The sequence below is a fragment of the Homarus americanus genome, unplaced genomic scaffold, assembly GCF_018991925.1.
Source record: "Homarus americanus isolate GMGI-L3 unplaced genomic scaffold, GMGI_Hamer_2.0 scaffold17515, whole genome shotgun sequence".
Taxonomy (NCBI): Eukaryota; Metazoa; Arthropoda; class Malacostraca; order Decapoda; family Nephropidae; genus Homarus; species Homarus americanus.
Window position 1 is genome coordinate 956,728 of NW_024733365.1, and position 22,268 is coordinate 978,995.

Here is a 22,268-nt window from a genome sequence, read left to right on the forward strand (position 1 = left end):
CCAACCCCACACCTGCACTACACAAACTCACACCTGCACTACACAACCCCACACCTGCACTACACAACCACACACCTGCACAACACAACCCCATACCTGCTCTACACAACCCCACACCTGCACTACACAACCACACACCTGCACAACACAACCCCACACCTGCTCTACACAACCCCACACCTTCACTACACATCCCCACACCTGCCAGATGCCGGACACAACGTTATATTCCATGTCCATTCAGCAACACTCGGGTGCATTGACCGTGTACAATGCATGACTCCTCTCTGGCGGCCACGGACCAGACCCCACTCGTAATAGACCCCAGTCCTACTAAACCCCACTCGTAATAGACCCCAGTCCTACTAAACCCCACTCGTAATAGATCCCAGTCCTAATAAACCCCACTCGTAATAGACCCCAGTCCTAATAGACCCCACTCGTAATAGACCCCAGTCCTAATAAACCCCACTCGTAATAGATCCCAGTCCTAATAAACCCCACTCGTAATAGACCCCAGTCCTAATAGACCCCACTCGTAATAGACCCCAGTCCTAATAAACCCCACTCGTAATAGACCCCAGTCCTAATAGACCCCACTCGTAATAAGAACATAAGAATGGAGGAAACTGCAGCGGGCCTATTGGCCCATACTGGGCAGTCCCGTTTACACCCAACCCCTATTGCTCATATAAGCATCCAACCTATGTTTGAAGCTATTCAGCGTATTCGAGTTAATGATGATATTTGGTAACTTGTTCCATTCATCCACAACTCTGTTTCCAAACCAGTGTTTACCTATTTCACGCCTAAATCTAAATTTGTCTAATTTTAAACCATTGTTACGAGTTCGCTCCTGGTTGGATAGTTTGAGTACCTTTGTAATGTCCCTTTTGTTTAGCCCTGACTTCCACTTATACACCTCTATCAGGTCGCCCCTCGCTCTACGTCTCTCGAGGGAGTGCAAATTAAGGTGCTTTAACCTGTCTCTATACTCAAGGTTCCTAATGCCCGGGATTAGTCTTGTCATTCTCCTCTGAATTCTTTCCAATGATTCTATACCCATTCTGTAATACGGTGACCAGAACTGAACTGCGTAATCCAGGTGTGGTCTCACAAGAGCAAGATACAGTTTTAGGATGACCTCGCTAGTCTTGTAACTAACACTCCTTTGTATGAACCCAAGTACTTTATTAGCCTTGTTACGAGCAAAAACACATTGTTTACTTGGCTTTAGGTTCCTACTTATCATTACTCCTAAATCTCTCTCGCAGTCGGATTTCTCTATGGCATCGTTGTTCATCTGGTATCTGGTTTCCCTGTTTACATCTCCTATACTGAGTACTTTACATTTGTCCACGTTGAATTTCATCTGCCATTTTTCAGACCATTCGAAAAATTTGTTTAGATCTTCCTGTAGTTTTGCGGAGTCCTCGTCAGATTTAATTACACGTCCAATTTTAGTGTCATCAGCAAATTTACTTATGTTGCTGTCTATGCCGATATCTATGTCGTTTATGTATAAAATAAATAATAATGGTCCAAGTACTGAGCCTTGGGGAACTCCACTTGTGACGTTGCTCCAATGGGACTTAGTGCCGTTAATGCTCACTCACCTCAGTCCTAATAGACCCCACTCGTAATAGACCCCAGTCCTAATTCACCTCACTTCTAATGAAGATCAGTCCTATTAGAACCATCTTTAATACACCACAGGCCGAATATAGACCCCACTTCTAGTAGACCCCAATCCTGATAGACCCCAAGTAATATTGACGCCTAGTCTTGTTGGGTTCCATTTATCAGGATTTCAAATTCTAATAGGCCCCAGTCCTTATAAGTTCAAGTTCCCATATGCCACAATCCTCATGGTTAGGTTAGGTTAGGTTGGTTTAAGGTAAAGTAGCTTAGGTTAATGTTAGGTGAGTTAGGCTAGATTGCTAAGTTTAGCTTGGGTTAAGTTAGGTTACATTGTTGGATTATGTTACGTCGGTTAGGTAAACGTATGTTAGGTTATGTTATGTTAGGTTACGTCACGTTACGTTAGGTTACGTTACGTTAGAATAGGTTATTTTAGGTAATAGTAGGTTATGTTATGTTAAATTAAATTTTGTTATGTTAGGTTAGGTTAGCTTTAAAATTATCATCTCTTGTAGGACAGTAATTCACATTCACCTCACTGATATCAACCAACGTAGGGAAGTTGCTGTTACTCTTTCTTCCAGTTGGTCACACAGGGCTATCGAAAAAGTTTGCCCAGATTTTAACCATAAGAAGCCTGGGCATTCTTTTTCGATCACTTTTGTAAATCTTTCATCTGAGAAGTGAGTTTGTCGATAGGTTGAAACACCTCAATTGTTGGAACAGATGACTAGATAAAAAAAATACTCTCCCTTATTTTGTTTTGATGAATTTTCTCATTTTTATTTGTATTTTTTCATATACACACTACACTTGATGTTATTTTCCTTACGATAGAACTACTCAGTAAATATATACAGTGGCTGAAGTGATGTAAAAACTGGACCTAACCTAACTTAACCTACTCTAACGTAACGTAACGTAACGTAACCTAACCTAACTAAGCCAGGTACAAAATTATCTTACCTGTCAATAATGGCTCAATGGGTTAAAATGACTCTTTTGTACTGGAGTTTGTTTTAGTTCACCTGAACGTTCACCTGGGCTTCTTAATATGTGGTCCTAGCCGATACTTGTGTCCCGTTCCCTGGTTCAGGCCACACGTTCAGTTAAGTACATTTGTGTATAAGACCCTCTTTCGTCGCTCCTCCTTCACCCTATAATAATAATAATAATAATAATAGTAATAATAGTAATAGTAATGTAATAGTGATGATAATAATAATAATAATAATAAAAATAATAATAATAATAATAATAATAATAATAATAATAAACCATCCTACACTTGAGATAGGTGCCAACGCCATTTGTCCCTCTGTATGTTTCCTACTTCAGTGTTATACATAATCTTGAACTTTGACCTTTGACCCCGGAAAATATATTGGTTTTGGGGATTTTCAAGGTTTGAAGCGGACATACAGAACTAAACCACACTGCTGCCCGACCTCCTCACGAGACCACGTCAATAAGATTAATAAGTACACATGTTTTAACAATTCCAAGTTGGGTGATTTATATTACATGTTATCAGACTCTGGGTGAGTTAGCAATTATGTTTCCGTAAATAAAGTTACACATTTAATTATAATCACCAGGTTAATTATATAATTACTTTCTTTGCCTCATATAATTTGTCAGGTTATTTTAGTTACTTAAGAATTGAGTTCATTTTGTTTGTCCTTACTTAACATCGGTGAGGTTGTCTCGAGCCTTCACAGGGTGAGGACGTCGGCGCTGCCCGTGGTCTCTTGACCATGTAGACAGCTGCCAGCCTGGTTTGTCAAGCCCTTCCCTTTCCCCATCTCCTCCTCCCCATCTGGATTTATCAACATCCTCCCACATACAGTACAGTGCAAAGATTGACGTTCAATCCACAAGTGATATCCAAAAGTGACAATTTCAACTCGAAAGGAAGAAACAACTGTGAGTGACAAGCAGTGCTAAGCGGTCAATGTTGACCTGACGGGGACCTAACACACCCTGTCCGCGGTACACTGACCACCACCAACACTTGATGAGAAGCCAAGAAAGACTCAAGCTGCTCCAGGAGAGAAATGAGGACTCCCTACTCCACCCAGGCGAATAACTATGAATTCCAATCTATATCACACAACAAAAACCATCTCCAACACCCTATGTGAGCTGAAGGACCTACCGGAACCACGTGAATCTGCAGCTGCAGTGAGGTAACGGATTAGCACCCAGGTACAACGCAATGGCCATCCAGTGAAGTCATAAGAATGTCTACAGACCAGCTCCCACAGTACCAGATCTATAGTTAATCTATATGTTGAGTCTATGTTTCTTATGTATTGTATTGAAAGCTTTTGTCAATCAAGTGATCCACACCCCGATTGCACCATATAAGAACATAAGAAAATAAGGAGTCTGCAATAGGCCGGTTGGCCTGTGCATGGCAGCTCCTGTCGAGAGTTACTACCACTCTCTATCATCCATGAATCTATCTAGCCTCCTTTTGAAACTTTCCAGAGTTCCCGCACTTACTACAAAGTTGCTAAGCTTGTTCCACTCGTCCACCCTTTTATTTGTGAACCAGTTTCCTATCTCTCCTAAAAAACTTAACTTGAATTGCTCCGAGTCCTATCCTGCTTATATAGAACTTTATCTATATCCCTTTATTGAGTCCTTTCACCCACTTAAAACTTCTATCATATCTCCCCGCTCTTCGTCTTTCTAGGGAATGCAAGTTAAGTTTCTTTAACCTATCCTGGTATGGAAGGTTTCTAAGTCCCGGAATCATTTTTGTCATTCTTCGCTGCACCGACTCTAGTGAATTTATATCCATTCTATAATAGGGGCACCAGAACTGAACCGCATAATCGAGGTGCGGCCTGACTAGCGCAAGATATAATTGCAATAAGACCTCTGCACTCTTGTTACTTACACTTCTATATATAAAACCCAATACTCTGTTTGCCTTATTTCGAACATTAACGAACTGTTTTCTAGGCCGTAGGTCCGGGCTTACAAGTACCCCTAGGTCTCTTTCACAAGTCGACTTCTCTAGGTTGATGTTGTTAAGGCTGTATACATTATCAGTATATTTTCAGCCTTCTGGCTGCCATTTTATCTTAATAAACCGTTAATTATTATTATTATTATTATCATTATTATTATTATTATTATTGATGGTCGTTAACCTCACAATGACTGAGCCCATTAGGACTGAGGTCATTAGGAGTGATGATCATTAGGACTGAGGGTCATTAAAACTGAGGAACATTAGGACTGATGAACATAAGAACATAAGGGCTGAGGCCCATTCGGACTTAAACATAAGAACATAAGAACATAAGAATGGAGGAAACTGCAGCGGGCCTATTGGCCCACACTGGGCAGTCCCGTTTACACCCAACCCTTATTGCTCATATAAGCATCCAACCTATGTTTGAAGCAATTCAGCGTATTCGAGTTAATGATGATATTTGGCAACTTGTTCCATTCATCCACAACTCCGTTTCCAAACCAGTGTTTACCTATTTCACGCCTAAATCTAAATTTGTCTAATTTAAAACCATTGTTACGAGTTCGCTCCTGGTTGGATAGTTTGAGTACCTTTGTAATGTCCCCTTTGTTTAGCCCTGACTTCCACTTATACACCTCTATCAGGTCGCCCCTCGCTCTACGTCTCTCGAGGGAGTGCAAATTAAGGTGCTTTAACCTGTCTCTATACTCAAGGTTCCTAATGCCCGGGATTAGTCTTGTCATTCTCCTCTGAAATCTTTCCAATGATTCTATATCCATTCTGTAATACGGTGACCAGAACTGAACTGCGTAATCCAGGTGTGGTCTCACAAGAGCAAGATACAGTTTTAGGATGACCTCGCTAGTCTTGTAACTAACACTCCTTTGTATGAACCCAAGTACTTTATTAGCCTTGTTACGAGCAAAAACACATTGTTTACTTGGCTTAAGGTTCCTACTTATCATTACTCCTAAATCTCTCTCGCAGTCGGATTTCTCTATGGCATTGTTGTTCATCTGGTATCTGGTTTCCCTGTTTACATCTCCTATACCGAGTACTTTACATTTGTCCACGTTGAATTTCATCTGCCAGTTTTCAGACCATTCGAAAAATTTGTTTAGATCTTCCTGTAGTTTTGCTGAGTCCTCGTCAGATTTAATAACACGTCCTATTTTAGTGTCATCAGCAAATTTACTTATGTTGCTGTCTATGCCGATATCTATGTCGTTTATGTATATAATAAATAATAATGGTCCAAGTACTGAGCCTTGGGGAACTCTACTTGTGACGTTGCTCCAATGGGACTTAGTGCCGTTAATGCTCACTCGCTGTTTCCTGTCCTGTAACCACGCCCTAATCCATTTAAGGGTGTTACCTTTGATGCCATGAGCTTCTACCTTTCTAATTAGTCTTTCGTGGGGGACTCTGTCGAAGGCTTTGCTAAAGTCGAGATATACCACATCATAATTGTGCCCCTCGTCCACCGATTCGAAAACTGATGAAAAGAATGTTAATAGATTAGTTAGACAAGAACGTCCGCTTGTGAAGCCATGCTGGGAATCATTGATCAATCTGTGCTTCTCCAGGTGATTTCGAATAGAGTTTGAAATGATTGCTTCCAGTAATTTGCCTACTATTGATGTTAGACTGATTGGGTGATAGTTAGAGGATAGTGATCTATCCCCCTTCTTGAAAATCGGTATTACATTCGCTATCCTCCAGGATTCTGGTACTACACCTGTTTTTAAGGACATGTTAAACAACTTAGCTAAGGGCATACTAAGCTCTTCCTTACTTTCCTTTAATACTCTGGCAAATATCTCATCGGGACCAGGTGACTAATAAGGCTTTAATTTGTCTATTTGCTTACTAACATCGTCACTAGTCACTACTATCTCGCTTAGTTTGTTTTCTTCACTATCTCTGAATAGAGTCTGTGCCTCGGGTATCATGTTTAAATTTTCGGTGGTGAAAACTGTTGAAAAATATTTATTCAAATTATTACTCATTTCTCCGTCGTTATCAGTGAGCTCGCCGGTATCTGACCGTATTGGTCCAATCTTTTCTCGTGTTTTAGTTTGATACATTTGGTAGAATCCTTTAGGGTTTGTCTTCGCCTCCCTTGCTATCCTTACCTCATTATTCCTCTTGGCTTTCCTTATCTCGGTTTTAACCCTACTCGTCAATATCTTATAATAATCCTGGAGGTAAATTTCGCCATGCTTTATCCTTCTACCTATAGCCTTCCTTTGGCCAATGATGTTCTTTAAATAATTATTTATCCATTTAGGGTCATTGTTGTCTGATCTGAGTTTTTTGTATGGTATGTTCTGCCTCTGTGCATTAAGTAACTCATTATTTAAATTGACGTGGAACTCGGCAGTCTCAGATGTCGTTATCAGGTCCGAGTCATCTGTCAGGTTCACGGCCAAGCGCGACACCCCCTCTTTCAGCTGCCTCTTTAAACTGTCAAAGTTTGCCCTTCTGAAATCTGGTACTTTAGTGTAATTTTCCTTACGTCTGCCCTGAAAATCTAACTGGAATCTAATTTCTTTGTGATCACTGTTTGCAAGTTCGTTCCCTACCTCGACATTGCTAATGAGGTTTTCTCTGTTCGACAGAACTAAATCAAGTATATTATTACCCCGTGTGGGTTCGGTTATATGTTGACTTTGGAAACAGTCCTGGATCGTCTCGAGAAAATCCTCTGATTCTGAGTTACCCGTAAGGTCAGTCCAATCTATTTGGCCAAGGTTAAAGTCGCCTACTATACAGACTTTGTTGTGTATGGAAGCCCTGCGCATTTCATCCCAGATAAGTCGCTCATTGACTCTATCAAGATTGGGAGGTCTATATATTACTCCTGTGATTAAGATGTAACCGATAATAATTTGCTGGCCGACACCGATACTCCGATACTTAGAAATGGCCGATAATTTGCCGATAATTATACTACCAAAATGCATAAATACAATAAGATTGATAAATACACAACACCAGTACACTATTTCATGATACTCAAACTTAATAACAATAAAACATTTAATGTGATGCACTATAAAGTACATAATAATATGTATGGAAATTTAATTTATTCACATATATGTAAAGCTCATTTAACACAATCATTTTCAAATCGTGCAACAGAACCTTGATATATTGGATACATCGGTACAACTCTAAGTAAGACAAACGTATTAGGCCTAGGCATCATTAGGACTGAGGCACCATTAGGACTGAGGCACCATTAGGACTGAGGCACCATTAGGACTGAGGCACCATTAGGACTGAGGCACCATTAGGACTGAGGCACCATTAGGACTGAGGCACCATTAGGACTAGGCACCATTAGGACTGAGGCACCATTAGGACTGGGGTTTATTTTGTCCAGGCCCTAAGCCTATTGGTTAGTTTGCCTTAGGTATCAATAGGGTAAGCTGGCTTGTATTGGGAACCTGTTGGAGCTGAGGGCAATCTGACAAATTAGAGGAAAAGTTATATTAGGTTAGGTTATGGGAGTTTAGGTGAGGGTAACTTAGGTTAGCTTGGGTTAAATATGATAACGTAATGTAAGTTTTTTTCAAGTTGTAGTTTATACTGGGAGTAGACAAAATGGTGGGCTATTGGTGGAGGAGTGTGTAGGTAATAAAAAAGATGATTTGTGATTAGTCAGTGAATTACGCTCTGAGATTGGTTATTCAAAGTCCCTCATTAAAGCATCTGGCTACTAGTTACCAATTGGCATGACACACTAATTAATGAGTGAATAAATTAGCTTAGGGGTGACAGATGTGCTAGGCTCCCCATCTCTCTCACTAATCTACCTGATCCTCTCTCACCCACATAGAAAGGTTAGGTTAGGTTAGGTTAGGTTAGGAACTAGGAGTCGTTTATCCGCTTTAAGGTGTCTGTGTAAACCAAGTGTTTTGTCTGTAAGTAAGCGTTTAAAAAGGTAAACTGGAGAGGTGACCAACAGGTGAACACGAGTTATTTATGGTCACAGTTCTCACCAGGTGTTGAACGAGTCGTCAGGTAGCATACAGGTGTAACCGGTGTGGTGAGGGAACGAGGGAGGAAGGCGGTGGCGAGGATGGGGGGGAGGCAGGTTGGGGCAGGGGCAGGGGCAGGGCGGGGCAGAAAAAGCAATTGGGAGGTAAGTTCAGAGAGGGAAGTGTAGTGCGGTAGGAAGGAGGGCAGTTGGGAGGGGTAGGGAAGGGCGGGAAGAGGGGAGGGGGTAGCAGACTGGTGACACAAGCAGGTTAGTCCGGAATGGTGAGCTACCCGTCCTGGCACCCACCACCCACCTGACCTGACCTGTGGCAGCATTAATTAACTTTACATTCAATAACTATTCCGTTCTGGTTCACAAGTATTGGTCGTTATCTATCTGTGTTATTATTCTATTTTGTACTCTGCTTCTCTACTTACGTATCTTGAGGGTAGCAAACAGACAGACAGACAGACAGACAGATAGATAGATAGACAGACACGGGTTAGAACAAGTCAAGCCACTAGAGAGTATAATAACAGGTACAGGTGAAGTAACCTCAGGTAAGACAATCACTACTTATGTCAGGTCAGAACATTTTTACCACTGATCAATTTAATAATGAACGTAACTGACTTATACAGGCCAGTGTTGATGTTCAGATTGTTCTATACAGTACTGATTATTTTACTCGATTCCTTTAAATATGTCAACAAAAGACTAGTTCCTTACATGAATAAATAATAATAATAATAGTAATAATCATAATAATAATAATAATAATCATAATAATAATAATAATAACCAATGTTAGTTAACGCTGACATATTGTAATTGTGATCTGAATCAGTAGTGATTCCATTCTAGTCAAGTGATATTTACTAACGAGTGTTATGATGCAGGCAGTAATGCGAGGTTGTGTTGCTTTCACCGCATGGAAGAGAAGGGATGGTAAATACAGTGATAAGAGATACACCACCAGCAGGTTTAATGGGTCTTTGTGCCGACAGATCCCAGTCTTATTGGGGCTTAAATTTTCCTCGCGCATCTTGGGGGCCCACTAGGTCAAGGGCTCAAACAAGCCTTCAGTTACTTGGTACTTATTAAGACAGCGCCCCATTGTAACCTAACCTAACCTAACTTAAAAATAATAAGAGGTAATCCATCTAAAACACTAATCAAAGTACGGGAATATTGGGGAGATATTTATATTGCCCGGATACACCTGAATATTTGCATACGATTAAGTTCAGGAGTTAAGATATGACATCATACACACACACACACCTGTGAGGGAATTATTACACCACATCAGGCCCCTCATACACCATCTGTGAGGGAATTACTACACCATGTGAGGCCCCTTATAATACCATCTGTGAGGGAATTACTACACCACATCACGTCCCTCATACACCATCTGTGAGGGAATTACTACACCACATCAAGCCCCTCACAACACCATCTGTGAGGGAATTACTACACCACCTGTGAGGGAACTAGTGCTCCACGTGATGCCCCTCATAACGCCATCTATGAGGGAGTTACTACACTACTTGTCTGCTGTTCAACACCTAGCTCACATGATCTACGTGACCACTGTAAACATTAATCTGTATGTTCACTGTATGTTCCTTTACCTTTCTCTAATAAAGGCTTTTGTTAAACCACCAATGTCAATGTATGTAATAAGTCATTTATGTCCAATGTATATTTTCAGCTTTCGGCTGCAGAACTTTTTCAGAACTTTTTTCAATAAACCGTTAATAATAATAATATTATTATTATTATTATTATTATTATTATTATTATTATTATTATTATTATTATTATTATTATTATTATTATTATTATTATTATTATTATTATTATTATTATTATTATTATTATTATTATTATTATTATTATTATTATTATTATTATTATTATTATTATTATTATTATTATTATTATTATTATTATTATTATTATTATTATTATTATTATTATTATTATTATTATTATTATTATTATTATTATTATTATTATTATTATTATTACACACAGTATACGCTTCTTCTTTACGCACATTCTTGAAAGGGAGGCACACGCTCTGTCACGAGCAGGAGGTACAGACAGTCACCAGTCACCAGCAGGAGGTACACACAGTCACCAGCAGGAGGTACACACAGTCACCAACAGGACTTACAGACTCGTCTTACCTCACTTGATTCAGTGACTCGTTTATACCCATTAGCACACAGACTCACCGAGCCTCCATCACAACACAGACTAGAGCACAGACTCTCTCTACCTGCTTTAGAATGTATAATAAATATAATGGTTACCGCTCGTGTAACGAGGATGGCCGGCCCTATAGGGCCACCTAGGCGTGAATTTGTTTAAGGTGTAGAAGCTGTCGCCAACACAACAACCACACCCTGAGTTAACGAGTTGCATGACCCAGTGTCAAGAAATAATACGAGAAGACCGGACAACTCGCCAACTGCACTGGCTAACCATTACTCCGGAATACTATCCGCAAATCGATTAACATCCAGGTTCCCAAATACTGCTGGGTAGACAGAGGCAAATGGCGTAAAGAAACTGGCCTATAGTTTCATCCTGCCCGAAATCGAACCCTGGTCCATTCGCTTGTGAGGTGAGCATGCTGACCATTGGACCAAAGGTCGCCACACGCTTAAAAATGTAAACATTGATTCACAGACGCAATATAACACACACATCACCCATTAACTTTGAGTGAAGGAGTGACCCATGAGCGTTTAGCGTTATTCCCCTTCACTGTGTCACAGGTCCAGTAACCTACACTGTATCACATGTCCACTAATCTACACTGAGTCGCTGGTTTAGTAACCTACACTGAGTTACAAGTCAACTAACATTGCCGAGTCACAGGTCCAATAACCAATATTTAGTCAACGGTCCACTAACATAGGCTGAGTCAACGGTCCACTAACATAGGCTGAGTCACACCCTCACAATGGAATATGAAATCAACACCCAGCAGGTCCAGGCAATACGTGATCTCTGGGTCAGCGAGGCCATCGTGTTGGGCGTAGGCGGGAGACGAGTGGGCGTGGGGCCATTATATGACTTCCGCGCCCATACGCCCATAGGGGGAAGGCGTGGTGAGGGGCGGTCCAGCAACTTGATCTGGCCGGTCGAATTGCGGTGACCGGCCGATAGATAAACCACAAGTGACGCCTACATACAGGGACTCGGTGTTAGCTTGGCCGAGCAGGTTTAAGAGCGAGTGTTTGGCAGAATGGTAGTAAACCGCCCTTCTTACTGTTAATGGTGTGATGTATATCGCGACTGACAGACAAACATGGACTGCCGCCTCATGTGTCCGGGTTTACTGCCACTGTGGACGAAGATACTGTTACACGGCGAAGAAGTACAACGCCAGGCTGCGGTCAACCGTCTGTCAGCGAGGTTATGACAACGATGATGTGTTCACTTAAGCACGACAGATCGAACACGTCCTTACAGGAGCGAAAACAACGCAACACACACACACACACACGATATCTCAACACAAGAAAAACTATAGCACGTTGCTATGATGCCGTGTACGAAGTCTCAGGTGACAGGGAGAGACAGTCTCTCACATATCAGAGTAACAACAGGCAGTAGTGGTGGTAACACTGACTGAACCTGGATATTCTCTCCGTCGGAGTTAGTAACTAGAGAACGGAGGGCACCTGCCTCTTCCCAGCGTCGATTGGTATCACTTGTTGCGTCCTATTGGCAAAAGAGAGAGAGAGAGAGAGAGAGAGAGAGAGAGAGAGAGAGAGAGAGAGGCGTTAGTTTATTTTTAGTCCAAGGTATTTCATGTTGTGAAGTTACTACTGGTCATAACTGCTTGTGACTGTAGAATCTTTAAAGGTGTTTATTTATGAGGGTGTTGTTGGCTGTCTTGGCGAAGATATAGATAGATAAATAGATAGATAGATAGATAGATAAAGAGAGAGAGAGAGAGAGAGAGAGAGAGAGAGAGAGAGAGAGAGAGAGAGAACAGCCTGGGAGCCAGACCAAGAGCTTCGCCTGGGGCCACAGCTCAAGGCCTCACCTGACCTATCAGGAAGTCTCTCTGGAGGTGTTTTGCGGTGCTCATAATTCTCACCTCCACCTTACCTTTGGCGTGAGTCTGTGAGTCACTATACACTACCACTAGAGTCAATCATCATCCCTGTAGCCCTAAAGGGGGCTGGATCATCTAGTATCTCTCCTTCAGTGTAAAGAGTTCAAGTATTTGAGGCTGGCGATGATCGGTTATACGTACCTAAGGCAATTGATGTCATCAAAGGAAAATTATCAATCATTAACTATCTTTTACATATTATCTATTAATAGCTTTATATATTATCTATTTATTAGCTTTACATATTATCTGTTTATTAGCTTTATATATTATCTACTATTCCACAGCAACATTCCTCTTTGTCTCAAGGAGGTAATAGTTGGCCAGCAAGGGTTGAGGGCTGGGAGTAAACAGTAACACATTACATTCTCTGCTGATGCCATAAATAAAATGTATTCAATATCCTGTTGACTCAGTACATGCAAGCTGACTCGGTGGGAAACTCAAGAAGGTCATTTAATATTCTGTGTTTTGTTTAAGGATTATGTCCGTCACATAGTAGATTAATGGGTCATATGAAGATACGTTTATTTCACCTTAACTTAACTTAACCTAACCACCTCCGGTCAAGGAAGGAATAAGGTGGAAGTGCCTAATCTTCACATGGTTTCAGATACTTAGAATACTTGTATAAACACCTGAATGATGTGTAACTGAGGGTAAAGCTGCAGGTGTAGTTGTTTGCTGAGGTGGCCGTCATCCTCGCTTCTCTTGTTTACATAAGAGCGGTCTGACGTTTGTCCCTCCTTACAAGACGACAGGTCACTTCGTCACCCACTTACTGTATTCCTCGTCACACTCTCCACCTTCACCGGCCAGGCAAGTGTGTCGACATTCACATAGATACTTGCTTCATAGCTTAACAGCAGGTTAAGTGCATTAGTGACGTGTGACCCATTTTTGGGATCACCTGAAGACTCACACACCCAAATTTCACATTTCTTTCCTTCCCTCGTATTTCTACTTCGATCACGTGTTAGGGAGAGAGAGTATCTAAAGGAGTCAGTAAAGTCGTGTACTAACGCAGGAGTAACGAGTAAGTATATAAGGGATTCATTCGTCCTAACTTCGAGTACTGCTCTCATATCTGGGGTGGCTCTTCTTCTGTCCAACTGTTAGATAGGGTGGAATCAAAGGCATTTCGTCTTATTAACTCTCCTCCTTTAGTTGATTATCTTTTTTCCATTTCTCTTCCCCGCAATGTTGCTTCACTCTCTCTCTTTTAGAAGTTACTTTAACGGGCGATGTTCGTTGGATTTGGCATCCTGTGTACCGCCGGCAAGGCCGAGGGCTCGTAACGCACATCTTGCCCGCGGTGCCCACCGTTTCTCTGTGGATGTCCGTCACACTAGAATAACCCGTTATAGTACATCCTTTTTTCCCCACACAACCAAACTGTGGAATGCTCTGCCTTCTTCTGTGTTTCTATACTCATATAATGTCTTACTTCAAAATGCTGGTTTTCCGGCATCTTCGTGGTGTAGATTAATAATAAAAAAAATAAAATTTTTAATTCCGTCTTACTCTTATTTTTCGCCCTTTCGGTGGGCTATTCCCCGGAAGAAAAAAAAACGCTGCGGGTAACGTAGAGCACAGGACAATAACGTCGCAGGTAACGTAGAGCAAGTACAGTAATGCTGCAGGTAACGTAAAGCAAGTACAGTAACGCTGCAGGTAACGTAGAGCAAGTACAGTAACGCTGCAGGTAACGTAAAGCAAGTACAGTAACACCTCGGGTAACGTAGAGCAAGTATAGTAACGCTGCAGGTAACGTAGAGAAACAGGAACAGAAATCACATACAAATCTTGACTACACGACTCATATCCTGCTTATCTGTTTATCTTAAGTGCTGACAGGCCTCTCGTGGTCCTTGGAAGGTCCTCTGAGTGACCTCTCCAACCAAGAATTTCCGAATGGCATCATATTTCCTGAAACTGAACTGCCTTATATCAATACCCTCTGAGGTGTCCCAGTGAATGGTGAATCATCCGTGTGAGAGTAACTGGACTGGCTAATCTTGTGTGAGTAACTGGACTGGTTTATCTTGTGTGAGTAACTGAACTGGCTAATCTTGTGTGAGTAACTGAACTGGCTAATCTTGTGTGAGTAACTGAACTGGCTAATCTTGTGTGAGTAACTGGACTGGCTAATCTTGTGTGAGTAACTGAACTGGCTAATCTTCGAGGGAGGGACGAAAGTGTCTGGGTCGCTTCGTTCAACCTTATCAAACTAACCTAACCTAAGCCTAACCTTCGACATGGCTTATGAAATGACACGAACATTAATCTCTCTCTCTCTCTCTCTCTCTCTCTCTCTCTCTCTCTCTCTCTCTCTCTCCTCTCTCTCTCTCTCTCTCTCTCTCTCTCTCTCTCTCTCTCTCTCTCTCTCCTCTCTCTCTACCAGCCTTGTTTCTTTGTGTGGGAGATGACCTTGGCTACACACACACACACACACACACACACACACACACACACACACACACACACACACACAGTGGAGACAAAGACGTAAGAAAGTCTTAAAGCTATGGCGAGTACCAAGGTACAGAAGTAGAGAGCAATTTTCAATCCTCACAAGACCCGCCATACCCGTGACTCATTTAATGGACACCCCCAACTTAACCACACCTCTATAAGTAGGTACATTAAGATAGCTGAGTACATTAAACTAGTAGTACATTAAGATAGCTGAGTACATTAAGATAGCTGAGTACATCAAGATAGCTGAGTACATTAAGATAGCTGAGTACATTAAGATAGCTGAGTACATCAAGATAGCTGAGTACATTAAGATAGCTGAGTAAATCAAGATAGCTGAGTACATCAAGATAGCTGAGTACATCAAGATAGCTGAGTACATCAAGATAGCTGAGTACATCAAGATAGCTGAGTACATCAAGATAACCGAGTACATCAAGATAACTGAGTACATCAAGATAACCGAGTACATCAAGATAGCGTAACTAACAGTTTTATTTATCTAGACGAGAGATCACGAAAAATAGAAACCAGTCTTTCGGGATTTCTTGTATGACTTTGAGACTCCCTCCCTCTTCCCTCCCCTACACACACACACACTCGTTTGGCTCATTAAAGCAGGCGAATACAGCAGCACCAACACAGCAGCGCCAACACAGCAGCGCCAACATAACGCCAACACAGCAGCGCCAACACAGCAGCGCCATCTTAACGTCAACACAGCAGTACCACCGTAGCAAAGTTAACACAGCGCCATCTTAACAGTGCTGTATGTGAGCTACAGTTATATGTGACGTTACAGTGGTCAGGCTACAACTATATGTGACGTTACAGTGGTCAGGCTACAACTATATGTGACGTTACAGTGGTCAGGCTACAACTATATGTGACGTTACAGTGGTCAGGCTACAGCTATATGTGACGTTACAGTGGTCAGGCTACAGCTATATGTGACGTTACAGTGGTCAGTCTGTGGACAGGTATATCTTCACCATCACCTACCTCATTAACCTCATTAGCCGCGACCAGCTGCCAGGTAATCACACTCACCTGGAAACACAAAGAAAGAAAAAAGATACATTAATGATTAGGTTAGGTTAGGTTAGGTTAGGTTAGGTTAGGTTAGGTAAAGACTTGGGTAGAATTGGTTAGGTTAAGTTAGGTTAGGTAAAGACTTGGGTAGAATTGGTTAGGTTAGGTTAGGTTAGGTTAAGACAAGACTTGGGTAGAATTGATTAGGTTAGGTTAGGTTAGGTTAGGTAAAGACTTGGGTAGAATTGGTTAGGTTAGGTTAGGTAAAGACTTGGGTAGAATTGGTTAGGTTAGGTTAGGTAAAACTTGGGTAGGACTGGTTAGGTTAGTTTAAGTAAGGCTTGGGTAGGTTAGGTTAGTTTAGGTTAGGTTAGGTAAGAACTGGTTAGGATAGGAGCCAGACCAATTAGAGCCTATTAGGACTGGGTGAGATAATTGACTCACAAACGTAAAACAAAACAAAAAAGAGACAGTGCGTGGGAGTCGCAATTTCATCATTAAAATTATCAAATAAACCAAATGAAGTTAACATATATTTTGCCCAACACGCAGTTTGACTTAGACCGCACACACTCACACACTCACTCACTCACTCACGGGAGGGGGGGGGGAAGATGTCAGGACACCCTTCAAGATGGAGACTATCTATAACGGGTGGGAATTATTAATGATGTCTCTCCACCGTCCCTGCCGATGATGGAATAACATTTTGTGTTCTAAATCCGTGTTACAATCACTTTATTCAAACTATCTCTAATATGCCACAGGACAGCTGCCTGTTGTGTATAAAACTGTCACTACCATCCCTGTATCTAGACGAGGAAAATACGACGACTAGATACCAATTTTCTCCTCTGCTTCTCTAAGTTGAAACGCCTGAGCCGCCACCGCCTTAACTGGAAGATTGACTCACACCTGTACTGTGTGGTTTTCGCCCAGGGAAGAGCACTTCTCACTGCATAGCTCACTACATAGCTAACACCTCAGCCCAAACCTTCCTTATCCTCAACTTCCAAGGTGAATTTGACAATGCCAAATGGTGTGTGATTGTTGAGGGAGATATTACATTTTAGGGAGTTATTACACTGAAGGGTAATACAAGTGCTCCCTGACAGTAGGGTGGAGGAGGGTGTCATCTTCAGGGTGCGTGTGTGTGTGTGTGGAGTGTGTTATAAACTGTTATAATGGCGTGGTTGGCCTGATTATAGTGCTGTCGCTGTTGAGGTCACAGAGAGAGAGAGAGAGAGAGAGTATGTTCGGATTTTACTTTAGGCAAATGGCCAGCCTTTCCTGAGGTAATGTGTGTTTCCTGTAGTGTGTGTCCAATTTCTTGATGTCATATTTAATTAGGCTTTGAAATAAGCGAGTGGTAATCTAAAATCAACGAATTTGTCCTCATCAAGGGAAAGCTCCCGTACTAGATTATGTAGGCACTGTAGTGTTGCCATATCTGAATATTCAGAAAGGGGACATTCTGCCGAGAGGGGTGAGCGGGGTATTTGTACCAGTAACTACTAATTCGTGTTGTATTAATGTTATATGTGCTGCAGTAAAAGCATCATTTCATTTACTGCCTGGTTTTACAAAACAGTCTGTCCATTTAGCTGATGAGCTCTCTCCTCGAACTGCTTTCTTGTGCTTGTCTGAGTTCACATGAGTTTGTACAGTAAATCATTTGCTCCTTTATTTGCCACAGAGAAATCAGTACCAGATCTACATACCAAGCACTCAGTTCCCCATTCTTCTCTGCCACTTCAAAAGCACTCAAATTAGTTCTGCTGCGAATATACATTTTCGATTTGGCATTGTGCTTAGGGATAACAAAATAAAACATCAAATAAATATTTCTTGAAAAATCGCTAGTGTGCACAGTACGGACTCAAATAGGACATTGAAATTAGTTTCGTGACTGAGTCAGGGGAAGAGGCTTTGGAAAAATCGTACCTGTCCACGACGAAAACTGAACGGTGCAGCGAACTAGACTATAGACCAGGACCAATGATCAACACTCTCTCTCTTCCAAGACCCAATTTTAGACATCATTTTTACGCCATGGTCAATTTTTCATCGAAAACCTTTGAAGAAAAATAATAAAGGCATAATCCCGGATGTTTAAAGATATTTAAAAACTCTTCCCGGACGGAGAAACACACTCACAACACCTGAAGGCTTCTTTCTTGGGATCACCTGAACATTAGCCCTTTAGCTTACGAGTATTTTACCTAATGATTAAACACCCTAACGGTACCTGGAGATATTACGTTAGGTTAGGGTGTCGAGTCATCTAGTAAATTAAACTGTGGTGTCTATAATCTCCACTTGATTCCCGTCTTGTACTCGACTTTATTATGTCTTACTAATAGTCTCAAGTTTGTTCAGGTGGTTTGCTTCGACTACCGTACAGTCATCAGCGTTGGAGAGTGACCAGCTGCTCAAACCTTCTTTGTTTGCTCACGTTATGTGGTGCAGCCTGTAAGGGGGGTGGGGGTGCAGAAACTCCAGGCTGCCAGAAGTGAACTATGAAGAACAAGCAATTCACCAGTAGCGCGTGCATGGAAGATTGGATAGCGGGAAACTACATGTCTGTTTTGAGAACTGTGGCCTGATTTTTAAGTGAGCCTTAAAATCAAGGTAATATGAAGATTTGGGGCTGACTTGAATGTATTCAGGCCTCAGGTTTTGAAATCCGATTGATACCAAGCTGGCATCTTGGAGCATGTTACTCTGCGATCATATTTATAAGTTCTTTTGAAATGTGTTTTTTAAGAGTATTCACTTTTGAATTGTTGCTGCCATAATGCCCATATAAAGAGTATAGTATCGTGACGTTTATTAAGAGTGAGTTCTTTAACCAAGAACGTTACTACACGGAAGTGACAAAAATTAAGTAATCAAAAGTGGTTGGTGAATTTTTCTGCACGCCCATATTGTGCAAAATCTGAGAATACAATGATTAACTTGAGGTATATGTTATACTACGAATAATTTATCATGGGTAACTGTAGCAATCCCAACACAGTCGCTGTCGAGGCTGGTGATTTTGCTTCAATTGATGATGAAGATGTTAGTTTTGATGATGATTAATAAATTGTAGTTTATGATACGTTTATGAGGTGTAACTATTCTTATATAACTGCTGTTGTGATTCATTACTTGTAGCTGAGCTGTGTACTGCCTCTATAGTGCTTTAACTACAATTATTGTCAATTTAATGATTCTTTTTTTTTTACAACTGAGGAAATTGATGACATGAATTTTATTATTGATTAATGGTATATATTTATGCTAGATGTAACTCTAAATAAATATGGATCAATGGTTAATATAACCTGGCAGATATAAAGACCAACAAATGCGAAAATCAAAATGTATGATAACATGAAAGATATATTGTTATCGCACGAGAGTATATACCGCTATATAGTCAAACATGCCTAAGGAAGCCAGAGTGATATCAGCCAAAAAAAAGCTTATATTACCAACATTTCACGGTTCCATTCTTTGGCTGCTTGACTAAAAATGTGCGTATGAGAGCCGTGGCGTAGAGAGAGAGAGAGAGAGAGAGAGAGAGTCGGAAAACAACACTATGGCAATATCCTCAGCTATAACAAAGCGACCAATGTGTAGTCACCGGGTTTATTTATAGCCATGTATACTTATATGAATTGCAAATAAGCCAGATAGCCCCGTTTCTTAAGTGACACACACACACCGGGAAAACTATGACTCCCTGAAACTATGAGGATCACCTGAAAATTAGCCCCCCCCCCCCCAGCTTATTTCACCCGATAATAATTACATACCCTAACTCTATTTAAGGGGTTTAAGATGAATTAGGTTAGGTTAGGTTAATCTTTAAGGCGAGCTAACTCATTTACTCCAACAATAATAGAAGACTCACCCACACACCCCCATTCAGTTTATTAAGGTTGAGGTGTTTCGTCACAGTGGCTGAACGAACACTACGGCGTGGAATCTCGGTGTGTTGGGTAGAGGAGAGGGAAATTCCTGTGCTTGTGGAGGCTTTGTTGTGTTAGAAGGCAAGGAAGGTGAGTTTACAGTAACCCCCTTGTATTGTTTTGGTTTTATTCACTTTCGCATTCAGTCTCCAGTTTCTTTCATGATTATCGTTGTTTTGTTTAGTTTCTCGTCGATTTCTTGATTATCTTTGATTTTCTTAATTTCTTACGTCGTTTTCTTGACTTTTTTTTTATTTTATTTCTTTATTTACGTGATTTTCTTGATCGTCTTCGTCCTACCGCCAGTATAGTGTCCCACAATAAGTGTCCACGTCAGGATCGCGTCTACTCAGTATTCAAGAACCACTAAATGTGCTTTAATTCTTGTTATAAAGTATTATTTATTCTTATTTAAGCTTAAGTTTATAGTCAAGAGGCGAAGATACATATTAATGAATTTATAAAACCAGGACTGATAACACGCTTTAAATGATTCATATAGTACGGGTTATACAGTACAGTAGATAGAACGATGCTTACCGTAGATTGATACAGTATATATGTTACGTTTTTTATGGCGAAATCGTTTATTTTTTCAAAATTACCGGCATGCATATTGGTAATTTTGCGAAATAACTAACAAACAGGCTAACCAAAGTTAAAAAAAGAACACGACCACTTAACTGTGTATCAATCAACACAAGCCATCCTAATCTGACCTAACCTAAGCTAAACCTAACCATAAACTCAGGTAAGTTTAGTTTGTCTGTAAGTTATTTTGCAGAATTACCAATGTGCATGTCGGTAATATTGCAAAAATAACCGATTCCGCCAAAAAATCGTAACATATGCATAGATAGATAGCCAAACAAACACAACACACGTTACACACACACACACACTCACACACACACACACACACACACACACACACACACACACTCACACACACACACACACACACACACACGTTACACACACACACACACACGCATTCACTCCTAACTTTTTTCTCGGTGCACAAGATGACATTGTACTTAACCCCTCACTCCCCCAACTGTAGTCAGATAGCTTATCAGGGTGAACTGTGGGTACTGGGCACGAACCAGTGACTCTGATGACAAGAGGCTAGTACTGTATCCACTCTGCCAACGGAAAACTACACCTTAAATATTCTGTTGACGACCTGACACTGTTGACGACTTCACACTGTCTCTATTGACGACCTAACACGGTCTTTATTGACGACCTGACAACAGAGGTCGTTCTCTGATAGCCACCGAGATGACTTCAACGATCAGTTCATCATAATAATAATAATAATAATAATAATAATTAACGGTTTATTGAAAGAACAGCCAGAAGGCTGAAAATATACAGTTACATATTTGGGGAATGGGTTTCGAATTACAAATAATATACAAGTAACATAAGTGATATAAATAAGATATATAATAACTAGATGGGGAAAAGCTCAAACTACAGTGCATTTCAACATAGTGACAGTGCAAGGAGTAGTGTTTACTGGGAGTGAATATACTGGTCTATTACAAGTTACTGATAATTTTTACAATGGTTGGGACTGGGCTGTTCTTATAGCGATCAGTTCGTGCACGTATGGGCTGGATGCGGTTGTGGTGTCGAACAGCAATTCTCGGGCTAGGGATCTCAGGTGGTAGTAGGAGCCGGTGTCGAGGATGGTGTAGAAGCTTCTTACCAAATTTGCAGATGAGGTCGTGGTGATGGTCAGTGAGAGTCGAAAGGGTCAGTGTGTTGAGCGCTTCTTGATATGTGGAGTAGGAAGGGGAGAGAATAATCTTGCATGCCCTCTTTTGCACTTTTTCTAGGTGTTTACGTTGTGTGGCATTTAGGGAGGAAGACCAGGTGGGGGAGGCATAGGTGAGCTTGGGAAGTATGAATGTTGTGTAAACACTGAGGAGCTCGGGTGCAGGAACTCCGAGGGACTTGAGTCGGCGGAGGAGGTGGAGACGGAAACTGGAGGATTTGACAACTTCACTGACGTGTGGTTTCCAA

At 41.1% G+C, this 22,268-nt stretch overlaps 1 protein-coding gene across 3 annotated transcripts in view; it reads right to left on the minus strand.

Moving 5' to 3' along the window:
• LOC121869784 (innexin inx2-like) overlaps positions 1 to 22,268 on the minus strand; it is a 113,379-nt gene that overhangs the window by 53,970 nt on the left and 37,141 nt on the right. Inside the window, exon 2 of one of the 3 annotated variants that reach the window (XM_042371351.1) lies at positions 2,670 to 2,798. The exons of 1 other annotated variant lie outside the window; for it this stretch is intronic. The gene's annotated coding sequence lies outside the window, so the exon portion shown is untranslated. Of the gene's footprint in view, positions 1 to 2,607; positions 2,629 to 2,669; positions 2,799 to 22,268 lie in introns of those variants that run through there. One more of the 3 variants, XM_042371350.1, reaches the window with a different exon arrangement.